Here is an 11,351-nt window from a genome sequence, read left to right on the forward strand (position 1 = left end):
GCCCCACAAAGAAATGCCACCCCACACCATGACTGACCCACCGCCAAACCGGTCATGCTGGAGGATGTTGCAGGCAGCAGAACGTTCTCCACGGCGTCTCCAGACTCTGTCACGTCTGTCACATGTGCTCAGTGTGAACCTGCTTTCATCTGTGAAGAGCACAGGGCGCCAGTGGCGAATTTGCCAATCTTGGTGTTCTCTGGCAAATGCCAAACGTCCTGCACGGTGCTGGGCTGTAAGCACAACCCCCACCTGTGGATGTCAGGCCCTCATACCACCCTCATGGAGTCTGTTTCTGACCGTTTGAGCAGACACATGCACATTTGTGGCCTGCTGGAGGTCATTTTGCAGGGCTCTGACAGTGCACCTCCTTGCACAAAGGCGGAGGTAGCGGTCCTGCTGCTGGGTTGTTGCCCTCCTACGGCCTCCTCCACGTCTCCTGATGTACTGGCCTGTCTCCTGGTAGCGCCTCCATGCTCTGGGCACTACGCTGACAGACACAGCAAACCTTTTTGCCATAGCTCGCATTGATGTGCCATCCTGGATGAACTGCACTACCTGAGCCACTTGTGTGGGTTGTAGACTCCGTCTCATGCTACCACTAGAGTGAGAGCACCGCCAGCATTCAAAAGTGACCAAAACATCAGCCAGGAAGCATAGGAACTGAGAAGTGGTCTGTGGTCACCACCTGCAGAATCATTCCTTTTTTGGGGGTGTCTTGCTAACTGCCTATAATTTCCACCTTTTGTCTATTCCATTTGCACAACAGCATGTGAAATGTATTGTCAATCAGTGTTGCTTCCTAATTGGACAGTTTGATTTCACAGAAGTGTGATTGACTTGGAGTTACATTGTGTTGTTTAAGTGTTCCCTTTATTTTTTTGAGCAGTGTATATATTTTACATTCTTCATAATAGCCACCCTTTGCTTTGATGATGGCTTTGGACACTTTTGGCATTCTCTCACCAAGCTTCACCTGGATTGATTTTCCAAGAGTCTTGAAGGATTTCCCACATGCTGAGCACTTGTTGGCTGTTTTTCCTTCACTCTGCAGTCCAACTCATCCCACACCATCTCAATTGGGTTGAGGTTGGGTGATTTGTGGAGGCCAGGTCATCTGATGCAGCACTCAATCACTCTCCTTCTTGGTCAAATAGCCCTTACACAGCCTTGAGGTGTGTTGGGTTATTGTCCTGTTGAAAAACAAATGATAGTCCAACTAAGTGCATGCCAGATGGGATGGCGTATAGCTGAAAAATGCTGGGGTAGCCATGCTGTTATAAATAATTCTAAATAAATCAGTGTCACAAGCAAAGCACCACCACCTCCATGCTTCAAGGTGGGAACCACATATGCAGAGTTAATCTGTTCACCCATTCGGCGTCTCACAAAGACGGTGGTTTGATCCTAAAATCTTAAATTTGGACTCAGACCAAAGGACAGATTTCCACCATCTAATGTCCATTGCTCGTGTTTCTTGGTTATGGCAGGTCTGTTGTTCTTATTGGTGTCCATTTAGTAGTGGTTTCTTTGCAGCAATTTGACCCTGAAGGCCTGATTCACACAGTCTCCTCTGAACAGTTGATGTTGAGATGTTACTTGAACACTCCGAAACATTTATTTGGGCTGCAATTTCTGAAGCTGGTAACTATAATGAACTTATCCTATGCAGCAGAGGTAACTCTGGTTCTTCCTTTCCTGTGGCGGTCCTCATGAGCGCCAGTTTCGTCATAGCGCTTGATGGTTTTTGCGACTGCATTTGAAGAAACTTTCAACGTTCTTAATTTTCCGCATTGACTGACCATGTCTTAAAGTAATGATGGACTATTGTTTCTCTTTGCTTATTTGAGCTGTTCTTGCCATAATATGGACTTCGTATTTGACTAAATAGGGCCATCTTGTGTATACCACCCCTACCTTGTCACAACACAACTGATTGACTGAAACACATTAAGAAGGAAAGGTATTGAGCAAGATGGCTGTAACGGTTGTCCTCCTCCTCTTCATCCGAAGAGGAGGAGCAGGGATTGAACCAAAATGCAGCGGAGTTTGAAGACATGATTTATTAAACAAGACAGAAAAACACGAAAAACGATATACACTTGACTAATAAACAAAATAACAAACGGAGTAGACAGACCTGGACGACGAACTTACATAAACACGAAGAACGCACGAACAGGGAAAATAGCCTACACATAAAATAACGAAGAACAAACAAACCGAACAGTCCCGTATGGTGCGACAGACACAGGAGACAACCACCCACAACGAACACTGTGAAACAACCTACCTAAATATGACTCTTAATTAGAGGAACGCCAAACACCTGCCTCTAATTAAGAGCCATACCAGGCAACCCATAAACCAACATAGAAACAGAAAACATAGAATGCCCACCCAAACTCACGTCCTGACCAACTAACACATACAACAAACTAACAAAAATAGGTCAGGAACGTGACAATGGCGCTGACATAGGGTCGCCTCGCTTCTAGTTGTTAGTAATCTTTGCAGTATTTTATATGTATTATTTCTTACATTGTTAGCCCAGAAAACCTCAAGTGTTTATACATACAGCTGGGAATAACTATTGGATATCAGAGGCGTCAACTTACCAGCACTACGACCGTTTATACGGCTTTCCCGAAGTTGATCCATTGTTCTGACCAACCAAGGCATTCAAACTGATTCCAGCGTCTGACCCAAAAACAACATTGCTGCAGCTGAGGAAGACTTGAGGGGCTTTCTGGTCAGACTTCAGAGGTGTGCACACCTCCCACTGCTTCTGAATATATTACTCGCAAGTGTCCAGTCTCTAGATAACAAGGTAGATGAAATTAGGACAAGGTTTGCTTTCCAGAGAGACATCAGGGAATGTAACATACTCTGTTTCACAGAAACATGGCTCTTTGGGGATATGCTGTCGGAGTTGGTACAGCCACCGGGATTCTTTGTGCGTCACGCCGACAGAAATAAACATTTTTTGCGAAGGAGGAGGGCAGGGGTGTATGTTTCATGATGAACGACTCATGGTGTAATTGTAACAACGTACAGGAACTCAAGTCCTTTTGTTCACCTGACCTAGAATTCCTCACAATCAAATGCCGACTGTATTATCTCCCAAGAGAATTCTCGTCGGTCATTGTCACAGCCGTGTATATCCCCCCTCAAGCTGATTCCATGACGGCCCTCAATGAACTTCACTGGACTCTATGGAAACTGGAAATCATATCCTGAGGCTGCATTTATTGTAGCTGGGGATTTTAACAAATCAAATGTGAGAAGGCTACCTAAATTCTATCAGCATATTGATTGTAGTACCCGGAATGGCAAAATACTGGATCACTGCTACTCGAACTTCCGCGATGCATACAAGGCCCTCCTTTCGGCAAATCTGACTACGACTCCATTTTGCTTCTCTCCTATAGGCAGAAACTCAAACAGGATGTACCTGTGACCAGGAGTATTCAATGCTGGTCTGACTAATTGGAATCCACGCTTCAAAATTGTTTTGATCGCTGACTGGGACATGTTCCAAGTATCCGTAGAAAATAATATCGATTTATATGCTGATTCGGTGAGTGAGTTTATAAGTGCATAGGAGAGGGTGTATCCACTGTGATTTAAAACCTTTCCTAACCAGAAACTGGACAGGTGTTGGTATTCGCGCAAAACTAAAAGTGCGAACCACTGCATTTAACCATGGGAAGAGGACCGTGAATATGGCCGAATATAAACAGTGTAGTTATTCTCTCTGCAAGGCAGTCAGTATAGAGACAAAGTCAAGTCGCAATTCAACGGCTCAGACACAAGACATATGTGGCAGGGTCTACAGACAATCACGGACTACAAAAAGAAAAGAAGCCACGTCATGGACACCTTCTTCCTACCAGACAAACTAAACATCTATGCCCGCTTTGAGGATAATGCAGTTCTACCGACACGGCCCGCTACCAAGGATTGAGGATTTTCCATGGCCGACGTAGGTAATACATTTTAAACATGTTAACCCTCGCCAGGCTGCCTGCCCAGACTGCATCCCCAGCCGCGTCCTCAGAGCATGCGCAGACCAGCTGGCTGGTGTGTTTACGGACATATTCAATCTCTCCCTATCCCAGTCTGCTGTCCCCACATGCTTTAAGATGGCCACCATTGTTCCTGTGCCCAAGAAGGCAAAGGTAACTGAACTACAGTCGTGGCCAAAAGTTTTGAGAATGACAAATATTAATTTTCACAAAGTTTGCTGCTTCAGTGTCTTTTGATATTTGTCAGATGTTACTATGGAATACTGAAGTATAATTACAAGCATTTCATAAGTGTCAAAGGCTTTTAGTGACAATTACATGAAGTTGATGCAAAGAGTCAATATTTGCAGTGTTGACTCTTCTTTTTCAAGAACCCCGGCAAACTGCCCTGGCATGCTGTCAATTAACTTCTGGGCCACATCCTGACCGATGGCAGCCCATTCTTGCATAATCAATGCTTGGAGTTTGTCAGAATTTGTGGGTTTTTGTTTGTCCGCCTCTTGAGGATTGACCACAAGTTCTCAATGGGATTAAGGTCTGGGGAATTTTCTGGCCACGGACCCAAAATATCGATGTTTTGTTCCCCGAGCCACGTAGTTATCACTTTTGCCTTATGGCAAGGTGCTCCATCATGCTGGAAAAGGCATTGTTCGTCACCAAACTGTTCCTGGATGGTTGGGAGAAGTTGCTCTCGGAGGATGTGTTGGTACCATTTTTTTTAATTCATGGCTGTGTTCTTAGGCAAAATTGTGAGTGAGCCCACTCCCTTGGCTGAGAAGCAACCCCACACATGAATGGTCCAGGATGCTTTACTGTTGGCATGACACAGGACTGACTGATGGTAGCGCTCACCTTGTCTTCTCCGGACAAGCTTTTTTTCCGGATGCCCCAAACAATCGGAAAGGGGATTCATCAGAGAAAATGACTTTACCCCAGTCCTCAGCAGTCCAATCCATGTACCTTTTGCAGAATATCAGTCTGTCCCTGATGTTTTTCCTGGAGAGAAGTTGCTTCTTTGCTGCCCTTCTTGACACCAGGCCATCCTCCAAAAGTCTTTGCCTCACTGTGCGTGCAGATGCACTCACACCTGCCTGCTGCCATTCCTGAGCAAGCTCTGTACTGGTGGTGCCCCGCAGCTGAATCAACTTTAGGAGACGGTCCTAGCGCTTGCTGGACTTTCTTGGGCGCCCTGAAGCCACCTTCACAACAATTGAACCGCTCTCCTTGAAGTTCTTGATGATCCAATAAATGGTTGATTTAGGTGCAATCTTACTGGCAGCAATATCCTTCCCTGTGAAGCCCTTTTTGTGCAAAGAAATGATGACGGGCACGTGTTTCCTTGCAGGTAACCATGGTCGGCAGAGGAAGAACAATGATTCCAAGCAGCACCCTCCTTTTGAAGCTTCCAGTCTGTTATTCAAACTCAATCAGCATGACAGAGTGATCTCCAGCCTTGTCCTCGTCAACACTCACACCTGTGTTAACGAGAGAATCACTGACATGATGTCAGCTGGTCCTTTTGTGGCATGGCTGAAATGCAGTGGAAATGTTTGAATGGCGAAGAGGGACTTTGCAATTAATTTTAATTCATCTGATCACTCTTCATAACATTCTGGAGTATGTGCAAATTTCCATCATACAAACTGAGGCAGCAGACTTTGTGAAAATGTATATTTGTCATTCTCAAAACTTTTGGCCACGACTGTAAATGACTAACTGTAACTGTAAGAATGCTGTTCATTGACTACAGCTCAGCATTCAACACCATAGTACCCTCCAAGCTCATCATTAAGCTTGAGGCCCTGGGTCTCAACCCTGCCCTGTGCAGTTGGGTCCTGGACTTCCTTACACGCCGCTCCAGGAAACCTCTCCACTTGGCTGATCCTCAACACTGGGGCCCCACAAGGGTGCGTGCTCAGTCCCCTCCTGTACTCCCTGTTCACCCATGACTGCATGGACAACACGCCTTCAACTCAATCATCAAGTTTGCAGACGACACAACAGTACTATGCTTGATCACCAACAATGACAAGACAGCCTATAGGCAGGAGGTGAGGGCACTCGGAGTGTGCTGTCAGCACCCAATGTCACAGGAAGGCCAAAAAGATCATCGACATCAACCACCCGAGCCTCAACCACCCGAGCCACTGGCTGTTCACCCCGCTAACATCCTGAAGGCGAGGTCCGTACAGGTGCATCAAAGCTGGGACCGAGAGACTGAAAAACAGCTACTTCAAGGCCATCAGATTGTTAGCTTCTTACGGGTACGTGGGACGGTCTCGTCTCACCTGGCCAACATCCAGTGAAATTGCAGAGCGCGAAAGAAAAAAAATGCTAAATTCAAATATTTAACATTCTTGAAAATATGTGTTATACATCAAAATAAAGCTTAACTTCTTGTTAATCCAGCCGCCGTGTCAGATTTCAAAAAGGCTTTACGGCGAAAGAAAACCATGCAATTATCTGAGGACAGCACCCAGCATACAAACACATGAAAATCATATTTCAACCAGGCAGGTGCGACACGAAAGTCAGAAATAGCGATATAGACAATGCCTTACCTTGGATCTTCTTCTGTTGGCACTCCAAAAGGTCCCAGTTACATCACAAATGGTCCTTTTGTTCGATAATGTCTTTAAACTGAGTTTTTATTATCTGGCGTGCTTCAGTCAATAATCCAGTTTCCCTCCATCAAAATGCATACAAAATGAATCCCAAACGTTACTAATAAACTTTTACAAACAAGTCAAACAATTTTTATATTCAAACCTTAGGTAGCCTAATATGCAAATAAACGATACATTTTAAGACGGAGAATAGTATGTTCATTACCGGAGATAAATAAGAAAGAACGCCCTTTCCTCCATGTGCTTGGAAACACTACAGCCAAAATGGGAGTCACCTAGAAAAACTACAATTTCTGGGTCATTTTTCCAAAAAACAGCCTGAAACTCTTTCTAAAGACTGTTGACATCTCATGGAAGCCCTAGGAACTGCAATTTGGAAGGACTTGGGCTTATTATAGTACTAGCCATTGAAAATAGTGGTAAGCTGAAATGTTTTTGGGGTGGGATGGTTTGTCCTCTGGGTTTCGCCTGCCATATCAGTTCTGTTATACTCACAGACATAATTTTAACAGTTCTAGAAACTTTACAGTTTTCTATTGAAATCTACCAATTATATGCATATCCTAGCTTCTGGGCCTACGTAACAGGCAGTTTACTTTGGGCACGCTTTTCATCCGGACGTCAAAATACTGCCCCCTACCCCAGAGAGGTTAACAGCCATCACGATCACAGTGAGGCTGCTGCCTACATACATACTTGAAATCATTGGCCACTAACAAATGTATCACTAGTCACTTTATTAATGCCATTTTAATAATGATAACATAACTTGCATTACTCATCACAAATGTGTGTATATACTGTATTTTATACCATCTATTGCGTCTTGCCTATGCCGCTCAGTCATTGCTCCTCCATATATTTATTTTTATTAGTCCATCCCTTACTTAGATTTGTGTGTATTAGGTAGTTGTTGTGGAATTGCTTGATTACTTGTTAGATATTGCTGCACTGCCGGAACTAGAAGCACAAGCACTTCACTTCACTTGCAATAACATCTGCTAACCATGTCTGTGACAATACATTTTATTTGAAATTCCACAAAATAACTTTTAAGGCACACCTATTTAATTGAGATGCATTCCAGGTGACTACCTCCATGGAGCTGGTTGAGAGAATGCCAGTGTGCAAAGCTGTCAAAGGCAAAGGGTGGCTATTTAAAAAATCTGAAATATAAAATATAGTTTGATAAATCTTTTTTTTGGTTACTACATGATTCCATATGTGAAATTTCATTATTTTGATGTCTTCACTATTTTTCTACAATGTAGAAAATTGTCCAAATAAAGAAGAACCCTTGAATGAGTAGGCCTGTCCAAGGTTGACTGGTACTGTATGTAAATGTGATCTTGCAGGTAATTTAAAAAAAAATGTATTTGCTAAAATTTCTAAACATATTTTTGCTTTGTCATTACGGGGTATTGTGTGTAGATTATTGAGGGGGGGGGAAACTATTTAATCAATTTTAAAGCAAGGCTGTAACGAAACAAAATGTGGAAAAGGTCAAGGGCTCTGAATACTTTCCGAATGCATTGTACTTACTGTTGAGCAGTGGTAGGAAAAAGTACCCAATTGTCATACTTGAGTAGAAGTAAAAATACCTTAATAGAAAATGACTCAAGTAAAAGTCACCCAGTAAAATACTACTTGAGTAAAAGCAAAACAGATGACACCATTTTCTTGTTTTTTAAATCTATGGCTAGCCGGGGAACAGTCCAACACTAAGACATCTTTACAAAAGTAGCATTTGTGTTTAGTGAGTCCGCCAGATCAGAGGAAGTAGGGAGGACCAGGGATGTTCTCTTGATAAGTGCGTGAATTTGACAATTTTCCTGTCCTGCCAAGCATTAAAAATGTAACTAGTACTCTAGGGTGTCAGGAAAAATGTATGGAGTATTTTCTTTAGGAATGTAGTGAAGTAAAAGTTAAATAGTAAAGTACAGATGCCCCAAAAAACGAGTAGTGCTTGAAAGTATTTTTACTTAAGTACTTTACACCACTGCTGTTGGGGATACATTTATTTTTTATATACAGTACACCTGTCAGTCACCACCGATATAGTATTCTGTACTGGTATGTTAACCACTCTTCATATCCACTAACTTAGCCAACAGGTCAGTTTTTACCTTACCTGTTGCCTCACCATCTCAATTCTATGACCCTGATTGTTGAGGTAGATATGGCTGACAAGGTCTTCTCCACTAGAATCCGATTTCCCCCCTCTCCCAACCTTTACACTCTGAATCAATTGGTCCTGCGCATTAGTTTCCCCTTGCCAGGAGTAATATTCATCAATGTCTTCAGTGCCTTTTTGTTGTTTGTCTCATGTCTCCGTTACTCCCCTCATCTGAATTAAACCCAATGAGATGTTTGTTTGCCTCACATAATGGAGCGTCCTTTCAAGGATCGGCAATTAATGTGTTTTTGCTGCTTAGTCGGCGCTAAATGCAAGGCCCTGACCTCTGTTTCTGGAAGCCCCATATGTGATCAGAGTGCTCAGTTTCTCTGTCCTTTTTAAATGAGCCTGTAACAAATGGCTTTCTCCTGTCTCGTTGGTTTTAATCAAGAATTGGCCTCTTTGTGGATTGCGATGGGGTAGCAATGCTAATGGTAGAGCATTTACTTGATGTCCACAGTAATAATGGCTATCTTTCTGCTGGCTGGGCCTTTTCTCTGTGCGTATCATCAGTCATAAATCTACTGTTGGCGTGTGTCTGCAGTCACAAATCTAACTACCGCATGTCCGCTTTCACCCAAGCCCTTTTAATTGATCCTGGATCAATGGCTCATCTCTGTGATTTGCAGATATTTCAGAGCAAAGTGTAATGGGGGTTTTGAGCAGGAGTGTGAATATTGACATTGCCATTCCCCTGCTGTACAACTGACGTCAGTCTTCTCTAAATGGATGTAATTACCTGTTCAGAACCTGTATTACATATCGTGTCAAAGTAGAAGTGCTGATCTAGGATCGGGTTCCCTCCTGACGTATTCATAATCTGAAGGGCAAAGCAGGTCCTAAATCAGTACTCCTACTCTGAGACACTTTGTTGAATACAGAGCTCTACACCACATGGTTCCTAAAACCGAAACTGGAGTGATGTGTCAACAATATGATAGTTTCCCAAATGGCTACCTTTTATAGTGCACTGCTTTTGACAAGAGCCCAATGGACCCTGGTCAAAAGCAGTGCCTCTAAGGGAATAGGGTGCCATTTCAGACACAGACTGTGTCCCACTTATCTCCTCTTACATCTAAGTACTCCACATGCTCTCCTCCACCTCAACACTTTTCCAGTCAGATCTGTGTGTGTGTGTAAACGTCTGATTAAATTCTGTAGCCTAATCTCAGCGAGCTATCTGACCAAACCTGCATGTGACTGCTGCTGTTAACACCTACACACACTCGCCTGGCTCAGAGGGAAACCGACATGGACACTTTGGTTGAGGACAATAGAATCTGCTACGTGGGCAGACAGTGAGTGTAAAAATCAACATGTCTTGATTTTCTTTGAGTACAGGACCATTGTTTTAGTCCAGAGCCATATATTTACATATAGCTCTGCTGGACTTAAAGCTCTCATGGATGATGTTGATTTAAGGAGCTGGCTGTTGAAAATGCATCTTGACCGCGCTATCACCAAGTGGCCTATAAATGGGATAGTAAATGAAAATCGGCATCACTTCCACCCACTCTGTTTGTGTTGGGAAACTCACTGGAGTCATTTTGCACTGTGGTTATTGCTTGTGTGCATAAAGACCCAAGGCATCATTAAAATCCACTAGCTTCACCCCCCTACCCCAGCAGCCTCCTACTGTGTGTCTACATTAGAGGTCGACCGATTAATCGGAATGGGCGATTAGTTAGGGCAGATTTTAAGTTTTCATAACCATTCGGAAATCGGTATTTTTGGACACCGATTTGGACGATTTTTTAAATGTTATTTAACTAGGCAAGTCCGTTAAGAACACATTCTTATTTTCAATGACGGCCTAGGAACGGTGGGGTAACTGCCGACAGATTTTTACCTTGTCAGCTCGGGGATTCAATCTTGCAACCTTCCGGTTAACTAGTCCAACGCTCTAACCACCTGCTTTACATTGCACTCCACGAGGAGCCTGCCTATTACGCGAATGCAGTAAAAAGCCAAGGTAAGTTGCTAGCTAGCATTAAACTTATCTTATAAATAACAATCAATCATAATCACTAGTGAACTACACATGGCTGATGATATTACTAGTTTTTCTAGCGTTTCCTGCGTTGCATATAATCGATGCGGTGCGCATTTGCGAAAAAGGACTGTCGTTGCTCCAACGTGTACCTAATCATAAACATCAATGCCTTTCTTAAAATCAATACACAAGTATATATTTTTAAACCTGCATATTTAGTTAATTGTTGTCTGCTAACACCAATTTATTTTAACTAGGGAAAATGTGTCACTTCTCTTGCAACAGAGTCAGGGTATATGCAGCAGTTTGGGCCGCCTGGCTCGTTGCGAACTGTGTGAAGACTATTTCTTCCTAACAAAGACAGCCAACTTTGCCAAATGGGGGATGATTTAACAAAAGCGCATTTGTGAAAAAAGCACAATCGTTGCACGACTGTACCGAACCATAAACATCCATGCCTTATTAAAATCAATACACAAGTATATATTTTTAAACCTGCATATTTAGCTAAAAGAAATCCAGGATAT

The sequence above is a fragment of the Salvelinus fontinalis genome, chromosome 4, assembly GCF_029448725.1.
Source record: "Salvelinus fontinalis isolate EN_2023a chromosome 4, ASM2944872v1, whole genome shotgun sequence".
In the NCBI taxonomy this organism is placed as follows: domain Eukaryota; kingdom Metazoa; phylum Chordata; class Actinopteri; order Salmoniformes; family Salmonidae; genus Salvelinus; species Salvelinus fontinalis.